The sequence below is a fragment of the Mustela nigripes genome, chromosome X (assembly GCF_022355385.1).
Source record: "Mustela nigripes isolate SB6536 chromosome X, MUSNIG.SB6536, whole genome shotgun sequence".
Taxonomy (NCBI): Eukaryota; Metazoa; Chordata; class Mammalia; order Carnivora; family Mustelidae; genus Mustela; species Mustela nigripes.
Genome location: NC_081575.1, coordinates 2920501 through 2930166, shown reverse-complemented (window position 1 = coordinate 2930166; position 9666 = coordinate 2920501). Strand labels below are relative to the sequence as shown.

Here is a 9666-nt window from a genome sequence, read left to right as displayed (position 1 = left end):
AGATACCTAGGAATAAACCTAACCAAAGAGGCAAAGAATCTATACTCAGAAAACTATAAAGTAGTCATGAAAGAAATTGAGGAAGACACAAAGAAATGGAAAATGTTCCATGCGCCTGGATTGGAAAAACAAATATTGTGAAAATGTCTATGCTACCTAAAGAAATCTAAATATTTAATGCAATTCCGATCAAAATACCTACCATTTTTTTCAAAGAAATGGAACAAATAACCCTAAAATTTATATGGAACCAGAAAAGACCTCAAATAGCCAAAGGAATATTGAAAAAGAAAGCCAAACTTGGTGGCATCACAATTACGGACTTCAAGCTCTATTACAAAGCTGTCATCATCAAGACAGCATGGTACTGGTAAAAAAAAACAGACACATAGATCAATGGAACAAAATAGAGAGCCCAGAAATAGACCATCAACTCTATGGTCAACTAATCTTCGACAAAGCAGGAAAGAATGTCCCATGGAAAGAAGACAGCCTCTTCAATAAATGGTGTTGGGAAAATTGGACAGCCACATGCAGAATAATGAAACCGGACCATTTCCTTACACCACACACAAAAATAGACTCCAAATGGATGAAAGACCTCAATGTGAGACAGGAATCCATCAAAATCCTTGAGGCAAACACAGGCAGCAACCTCTTCGACCTCAGCCGCAGCAACATCTTCCTAGGAACATCGCCAAAGGCAAGGGAAGCAAGGGCAAAAATGAACTATTGGGATTTCATCAAGATCAAAAGCTTTTGCACAGCAAAGGAAACAGCTATCAAAACCAAAAGATAACTGACAGAATGAAAGAAGATACTTGCAAACAACATATCAGATAAAGGGCTAGTGTCCAAAATCTATAAAGAACTTAGCAAACTCAACACCCAAAGAACAAATAATCCAATCAAGAAATGGGCAGAGGACATGAACAGATATTTTTGCAAAGAAGACATCCAGATGGCCAACAGACACATGAAAAAGTGCTCCACATCACTCTGCATCAGGGAAATACAGATCAAAACCACAATGAGATACCACCTCACACTAGTCAGAATGGCTAAAATTAATAAGTCAGGAAATGACAAATGCTGGTGAGGATGTGGAGAAAGGGGAACCCTCCTACACTGTTGGTGGGAATACAAGCTGGTGCAACCACTCTGGAAAACAGCTTGGAGGTTCCTCTAAATGTTGAAAATAGAACTACCCTATGACCCAGCAATTGCACTAGTGGGTATTTACCCTAAAGAAACAAACGTAGTGATCCGAAGGGGCACATGCACCCGCATGTTTTAGCAGCAATGTCTACAATAGCCTAACTATGGAAAGAATCTAGATGTCCCTCAACAGATGAATGGTGTAAGAACAAGTGGTATATATATATACAATGGAATACTATGCAGCCATCAAAAGAAATGAAATCTTCCCATTTGCGACAACATTGATGGAGCTAGAGGGTATCATGCTCAGCGAAATAAGTCAATCAGAGAAATATGATCTCCCTGATATGAGAAAGTGGAGATGCACATGGGGGGTTAAGGGGATAGGAGAACAATGAATGAAAGAAGATGGGATTGGGAGGGAGACAAACCACAAGTGACTCTTAATCTCAGAAAAGAATCTGAGGGTTGCGGGGGGGGGGGGGTTTGGGAGAGGGGGGTGGTGTTATGGACATTGGGGAGGGTATGTGCTATGGTGAGTGCTGTGAAGTGTGTAAGCCTGGCGATTCACAGACCTGTACCCGTGGGGATAAAAATACATTATATGTTTATAAAAAAATAAAAAAATAAAAATTTAAAAAATTGTTAATGCCCAAGTAGTTAAGCTTTTAGGAAGCTATCTTAACACCTGCAAAAGCCGACAAATATTTGTTACACAAATGCTCCTATCAATGTCATTTACAACAACAGAATATTGAAATTATCTTAATATCCAAAATACAATATTTTGTATTCACTAAAATATATTGCCTAAAGGATAATTATACATGTATATCCAAATATCATAAATATATTATCAAAAGGCTCAAAGTAAAAAAAAAAAAAGGTTTATCAGTTTTGTCAATCTTCTCAAAGTACCAACTTTTAGATTCTTTGATTCTTCTTAATGTTTTTCTATTCTCTATTTAACTTAATTTCACTACAATATTTATTATTTTCTTCTTCCTACTTGCTTTGGATTTAGATGGCTTTTTTTTCCTAGTTTCTTAAAGTAGGTCAGATTATCAGCTTTTTATCATTCTTTTTAATATATGTTTTATAGTTATAAATTTCCCTCTGAACAGTGCTTTAAGTTGATGCATTCTATAAATTTTAGTTTACTGTGCATCATTTTCACTCATTTCAAAGTATTTTCTAATTTCCCTTGTGATATCTTCTTTGACCCATTCTTTATTTTGGAGTGCACTGTTTATGTAGGAGTGCATGTTTCAACACATTTGTGAATTTCTCAATTTCCCTTGTTATTTATTTTTAATTTCATTCAACTAAACACATTTTGTTTTATTTTAATACTTTTAAAGTTACTGGGTCTTGTTTTATGGTCTTACATATGGTCTACTCAGAAAAATGTTCTGTGTGCTCTTGAAAATAATGTGTATTTTGATGTTCTTGGGTAGAGTGCAGTATGTTTGTTACATCTAGTTTGTTTAAATTTTGTTTAAGACTTTTATTACTATGTTAAGGTCCTGTCTAGTGAGCTATTGAAAGTGGAATAGTGAAATCTTTAGTTATTACTGTTAAGTTGTCTGTTTCTCCTTTAAATTTTTTCAGTTTTGCTTCATGTATTTTGGGGGTTCTATGGTTAGGTGCATATATCTTTATAATTATGATATCTTCCTGATGGATTAGTCCTTCTATTATTACAAAATCTTCAAGGCTTCTACAGAATCCAGACATAGAGGTTGGGAATAGGGGTCCCTGATTTCACCAAGAATAAACACTTCTCTTGAATAACACTCCTCGAATTGCCGTGAGCCTTTGGTGAGGGTTTGAAGAAAGTTTATTTAGAAAATTTTGAGAAGTTCTCCTTGGTTTTATGGAAGAGGTTTTCAGAAGTCCTTACTTTACCATTCCAGAATTGTTTCCTTGTTAGAGATTATTTTTCCTTATTTTATTTTGTTCATTATTTTACTTTAATTTCAGTATAGTTAACATAGAGTGTTACATTAGTCACATGGCAGGATACAAAATCAATTGCATTTCTATACAATAACAATGTGACTGAAGAAAGAGAAATTAAGGAATTAATCCCATTTACAATTGCACCAAAACCCACAAGAAACCTAGGAATAACCCTAACCAAAGAAGTGAATGATCTGTACTCAGAAAACTATAGAACACTTATGAAATAAAAATGAGGAAGACACAAAGAGATGGAAAAACATTCCAAGCACATGGGTTGGAAGAACAAATATTGTTAAAACTTCTATGCTACCTAGAACAATCCATACATTCAATTCAATCTCTGTCAATATACCATCATCACTTTTCACAGAGCTAGAACAAATATTCCCAAAATTTGTATGGAACCAGAAAAGATCCTGAATAGCCAAAGGAATGTTGAAAAAGAACACTAAAGCTGGTGGCATCACAATGCCAGACCTGATGCTCTATTACAAAGCTGTAATAATCAAGACAGTTTGTTACTGGCACGAAAACAGATACATAGATCAGTGGGATGGAATAGAGAACCCAGAAATTGACCCTCAACTCAACAGTCAACTAATATTTGACAAAACAGGGAAGAATATCCAATGGAAAAATGATAGTCTCTCCAATACATGGTGTTTGAAAAATTGGACCGTCAGATGTAGAAGAATGAAACTGCACCATATACTTACACCATATACAAAAATAGACTCAAAATGGATGAAAGACCTAAATATGAGGCAGGAATTCATTTAAATCCTAGAGAACACAGGCAGCAACCTCTATAACCTCAGCCATCACAACTTCCTGTTAGACTTGTCTCCAAAGACAAGGGAAACAAAGGCAAAAATGAACTATTGAGACTTCATGAAAATAAAAAGCTTTTGCACTGCAAAGGAAACAGTAAACAAAACCAAAAGACAAATGACAGAAAGGGAGAATATATTTGCAAACATCTTATCAGATAAAGGGCTACAATCCAAAATCTATGAAGAACTTACCAATCTCAGCACCCCAAAAACAATTAATCCCATCAAGAAATGAACAGAAGACATGAACAGATATTTCTTTGGCCATACAAATGGCCAACAGACATGAAAACACATTCCACATCACTTGGCATCAGAGAAATACAATTCAAAACCACATTGAAATATCACCTTACATCAGTCAGAATGGCTAAAATTAACAACTCATGAAATGAGAGATGTTGGTAAGGATGTGGAAAAAGGGAAGTCCTTTTACATTGTTGGTGGGAATGCAAATGGTGCAGCCACTCTGGAAAACAGTATGGAGGTTCCTCAAGAAGTTAAAAATAGTCTACCCTATGACCTAGCAATTGCTCTACTAGGTATTTATCCAAAAGACACAAACATAGTGATTCGGAGGGGCACATGCACATCAATGTTAATAGCAGTAATGTCCACAATGACCAAAATATGGAAAGAGCTCAGATGTCTGTCAACAGATAAATGGATAAAGAAGAAGTGGTACACACACACACACACACACACACACACACACACACAATGGAATATTACTCAGCCATCAAAAGAATGGAATCTTGCCATTTACAATGATGTGAATGGAACTAGAGGTATTATGCTAAGCAGAATAAGTCAGTCAGAGAAAGAAAATTATCATATGATCACACTAATATGTGGAATTTAGGAAACAAAACAGAGGATCATAGGGGAAAACAGGAGAAAATAAAACAAGATGAAACCAGAGAGGGAGACAAACCATAAGAGATTCTTCTTTTTTTTTCTGAAGATTTTATTTATTTATTTAACAGATCATAAGTAGGCAGAGAGGCAAGCAGAGAGAGCGGGGGGAGGGGATCAGGCTCCCCGCCAAGCAGAGAGCCTGATGCGGGGCCCAATCCCAGAAGTCTGGGATCATAACCCGAGCTGAAGGCAGAGGCTTTAACCCACTGAGCCACCCAGGCATCCCCATAAGAGACTCTTAATTATAGGAAACAAACAGGGTTGCTGGAGGGGAGGGAGGGAGGGGAATGGGTAACTGGGTGATAGATATTAAGGAGGGCATGTGATGTAATGAACACTAAATATTTTATAAGACTGATGAATCACTGACTTCTACCTGTGAATCCAATAATATATGTTAATTAATTGAATTTGAATTAAAAAATTGAAAAAATAAACCTATCCATTCAATTCTGAATTGTAGATATGTATTTGTCCATAAGTGATTTCTAATTTGTTCTTTATAGATTCCAATTTTCTGCTGAAATTCTTTTTTTAAATTTCTTTTATCTATTTTTTTCTTCTTCTGTCTTTTTTCTTGAACATATTAACAACAGTTTTTAAAAGCCCTTGTCTACAAACTCTGATATCTGGGTCACCTGTTGACCTATTTCCATATTCCATTTCTTTTTGTTTTAAAATCTTGGTTTTAGGTTATATGGTCCTGTGTATTGTTATGCTTAATGATTTTTTTTTTATTGAATTGCAGACATTGTATAATAAACTTAGAACTTTTCAGATGATGTTGATTTCCACCAGAAAGACCTCTTTCTTTCCTTTGCTAAACAGATAATGTGGGAAAATTATTACCTTAATTCTTTCAAGGGACTGAGTTGAATTTTAGTTTTGGTTAAACTTGGTATGTCTCTGCTGCTCCCTTGTAACTAGGACATAGTTTCTCTAGGGATTTAAACTAAGAGCCTAGCATGCCTTCTTTTTTATAACATTGGGAGTCTGTAGGAAAGCCAGCTTTACTTTTCAGAAGTTTTTATATTGCTTTCTTAGCCTTATGATTTGTGCATATTTAAAATTTAGCAATTGAATTGAGATGGTTATTAGCCAAGAGTTTGAGACCTTCTAAATCTCTACTTTTATCACTTTAGCTCTCTGTGACCATGAAAACTATTGCTTCCCCCCCACCCCATCATCTGGCAATAGTCCTATGTTTAGGGCCAAACTTGAATTATAAGCTGAAATTCATGGCCAGAATTGTCAACTACCACAAAGAATGAAGAAGATGAAGTTCACAAATTCATCTACAAGAAGTTCCACCCTTTCTCCAGAACTTTTGTCTTTCAATCCTCATTGCTTCTACAGTCCTAGGTTTTCTAATTGTTCATGAGACATGTTCACCCACAGTCTTTCTCATTATTTTTGCCAATATCACTGTAATTTGAGCTATTATAATTTCTCATCTGAACTATTGCAATATCATTTTAACTGGACTTCCTTCTTCTGTTCTTCCCATATTTATATTTTTTTAACAGAGTGTCCATAATGATTCTTTTAAGGCACTACAAAAAAGGACTAATATCCAAGATCTATAAAGAACTCCCCAAACTCAACACCCAAAAAACATATAGTCATGTCAAAAAATGGGCAGAAGACATGAGCAGACACTTCTCCAATGAAGACATACAAATGGCTAGTAGACACATGAAAAAATGTTCATTACCATTAGCCATCAGGGAAATTAAAATCAAAACCACCTTGAGATACCACCTTATACCAGTTAGGATGGCAAAGATTAACATGGCAGGAAACAGCAAATATTGGAGAGGATGTGGAGAATAGAGAACCCTCTTACACTTTTGGTGGGAATGCAAGTTGGTGCAGCTGCTTTGGAAAACAGTATAGAGATTCCTCAAAAAATTAAAAATAGAGCTTCCCTATGACCCATCAATTGCACTACTGGGTATTTACCCCAAAGATACAGATGTAGTGAAAGGAAGGGCCATCTGTACCCCAATGTTCATAGCAGCAATGGCCACAGTCACTAAACTGTGGAAAGAGCCAAGATGCCCTTTGAAAGATGAATGGATAAAGGAGGTACGGTCCATATATACAATAGAATATTACACCTCCATCAAAAAGGATGAATACCCAACTTTTATATCAACATGGACAGGACTGGAGGGGATTGTGCTGAGTGGAATAAGTCAAACAGAGAAAGTCAAATATGGTTTCACTTACTTGTAGAACATAAGGAACAACATGGTGGACATTAGGAGAAGGAAAGGAAAAGTGAATTGGGGCAAATCAGAGGGAGAGATGAACCATGAGAGACAGTGGACTCTGTAAAACAAACTGAGGGTTTTAGAGGGGATGAGTGTAGGGTCATGGCTGAGCCTGGTGGTGGGTATTAAGGAGGGCACATATTGCAAGGAACTCTGGGTGTTGTATATAAGCAATGAATCTTGGAACACTGCATCAAAAGCTAATGATAGGGCAGTTCTATTTTCAACATTTTGAGGAACCTCCATGCTGCTTTCCAGAGTGGCTGCACCAGCTTGCATTCCCACCAAAAGTGCAGGAGGGTTCCCCTTTCTCCACATCCTCGCCAGCATCTGTCATTTCCTGACTTGTTGATTTTAGCCATTCTGACTGGTGTGAGGTGATATCTCATTGTGGTTTTGATTTGTATTTCCCTGATGCCGAGTGATATGGAGCACTTTTTCATGTGTCTGTTGGCCATCTGGATGTCTTCTTTGCAGAAATGTCTGTTCATGTCCTCTGCCCATTGACCCAGCAATTGCACTACTGGGTAATTACCCTAAAGATACAAATGTAGTGATCCAAAGGGGCACATGCGCCCGAATGTTTATAGCAGCAATGTCCACAATAGCCAAACTATGGAAAGAACCTAGATGTCCATCAACAGATGAATGGATCAAGAAGATGTGGTATATATACACAATGGAATACTATGCAGCCATCAAAAGAAATGAAATCTTGCCATTTGTGGCAACGTGGATGGAACTAGAGCGCATCATGCTTAGTGAAATAAGTCAAGCAGAGAAAGACAACTATCATATGATCTCCCTGATATGAGGAAGTGGTGATGCAACATGGGGGCTTAAGTGGGTAGGAGAAGAATCAATGAAACAAGATGGGATTGGGAGGGAGACAAACCATAAGGGACTCTTAATCTTACAAAACAAACTGAGGGTTGCTGGAGGGAGGGGGGTTGGGAGAAGGGGGTGGGGTTATGGACATTGGGGAGGGTATGTGCTTTGGTGAGTGCTGTGAAGTGTGTAAACCTGGTGATTCACAGACCTGTACCCCTGGGGATAAAAATATATGTTTATAAAAAATAAAAAATTTAAAAAAATTAAAAAATTAAAAATTAAAAAGAAAATTTCTATCACCTTTGGAAAAAAATAAAAGCTAATGATATATTCTATGGTGACTAACATAACACACAAAAAAGTGCATTCTAAACAGAAAAAAAAAGAAAGAAAAACCTAAGTCAGAAAATGTAATCATTTCGTTCCAAATTTCAAACCACTCCTCACTTTTTCCTCACTTCTTTCCTAGTGCTTTCCCCTTTACTCTATCCACCCATACTGGATACTTTGATATCCCCTGGAGAAGCCAGACACTTTTCTGACTTAGCTTCTTATCCCTGGATATTCCCTCTACCTGGATCACAGTTTCCTCTAATATCTGCATTGTTAATACTTTTACTACCTTAAAATTTCTGCTCAATTGTCACTTTTTTAAGAGACCGATGGTGATTACCCAATTTTAAAATTTCAGTGGCAACACCTATCTTCCACTAAGACAAGACTGATTCCCCTTATTCTGTAGTAATTTTATGTTTTCTTACAGTGATTTTCACTTTATACCATACTTTATATGTTACTTTTTAATCTGTTGTTTATCTTTCATCATCACTCTCTCCTCTATAATATAAGTTCCACCAAGACGGGGTCTTTGTTTTATTCATGGATGTACTCCAAATTCCTACAATAGAGCCTGGCACATAAGAGAAAATTCATAAATATTTAACAATGATTGAAAAAATATGTCACATGTAACTATTTGTATATTTTCAAATGTACTTTCTACTTCAGAATATAGAACTAAATTTAATTTAGACACAATCAACACAGACCTTGGTATATTGTTCAGATGATTCCCTATATGAAACTTACTCTAAAATTTTTAGAGCTAGAAACTCACTCAAATTCTATTCAATTTTGATTTTTCTAATTTATTTGAAAATGGACTATATATCTACTCATTTATCTTTGAGATTTACAGTTATTGGTAAAGGCAATACTCTGTAAAAATGAGAAAATCTCCAGAGTCTCTTTCTATTTACCATTTACTGTAGAGAATTAGATAGAATGATGAGATACAAATAGAATAGGCATTTCAAAAATAAAAGCACCTTCCCTTTTGGGATCTTGTCTTTAGGAAGCTGCTACTGTACTCTAGATTAACTTTGTCTTTTTATTCATTCGTCCATTCGCAAGTTTTTATTTAAATTCCAGTTTGTTAACATACAGTGTAACATTAATTTCAGATGTTACAATACAGTGATTCATCACATATATACAATATACAATGCCCAGTGTTCATCACAGTGTATTAGCTCTGTCTTACTAGATATTCTGGACAATTTAGGAAATAGAAGTTATTATTTTAATCTAATGACAGAAATGAGTCTGAAAAGGTGAGATAATGTTTGTTTTCTACAAAGAAAAGTATTAAAAGCTAAGTCTCCTCTCCTGATCAACCCCAG

The 9666-nt window shown here is 35.9% G+C and overlaps 1 protein-coding gene across 1 annotated transcript in view; it reads right to left on the bottom strand.

Moving 5' to 3' along the window:
- GABRA3 (gamma-aminobutyric acid type A receptor subunit alpha3) overlaps nt 1-9666 on the bottom strand; it is a 385158-nt gene that overhangs the window by 72327 nt on the left and 303165 nt on the right. The gene's annotated exons all lie outside the window — the stretch shown is intronic.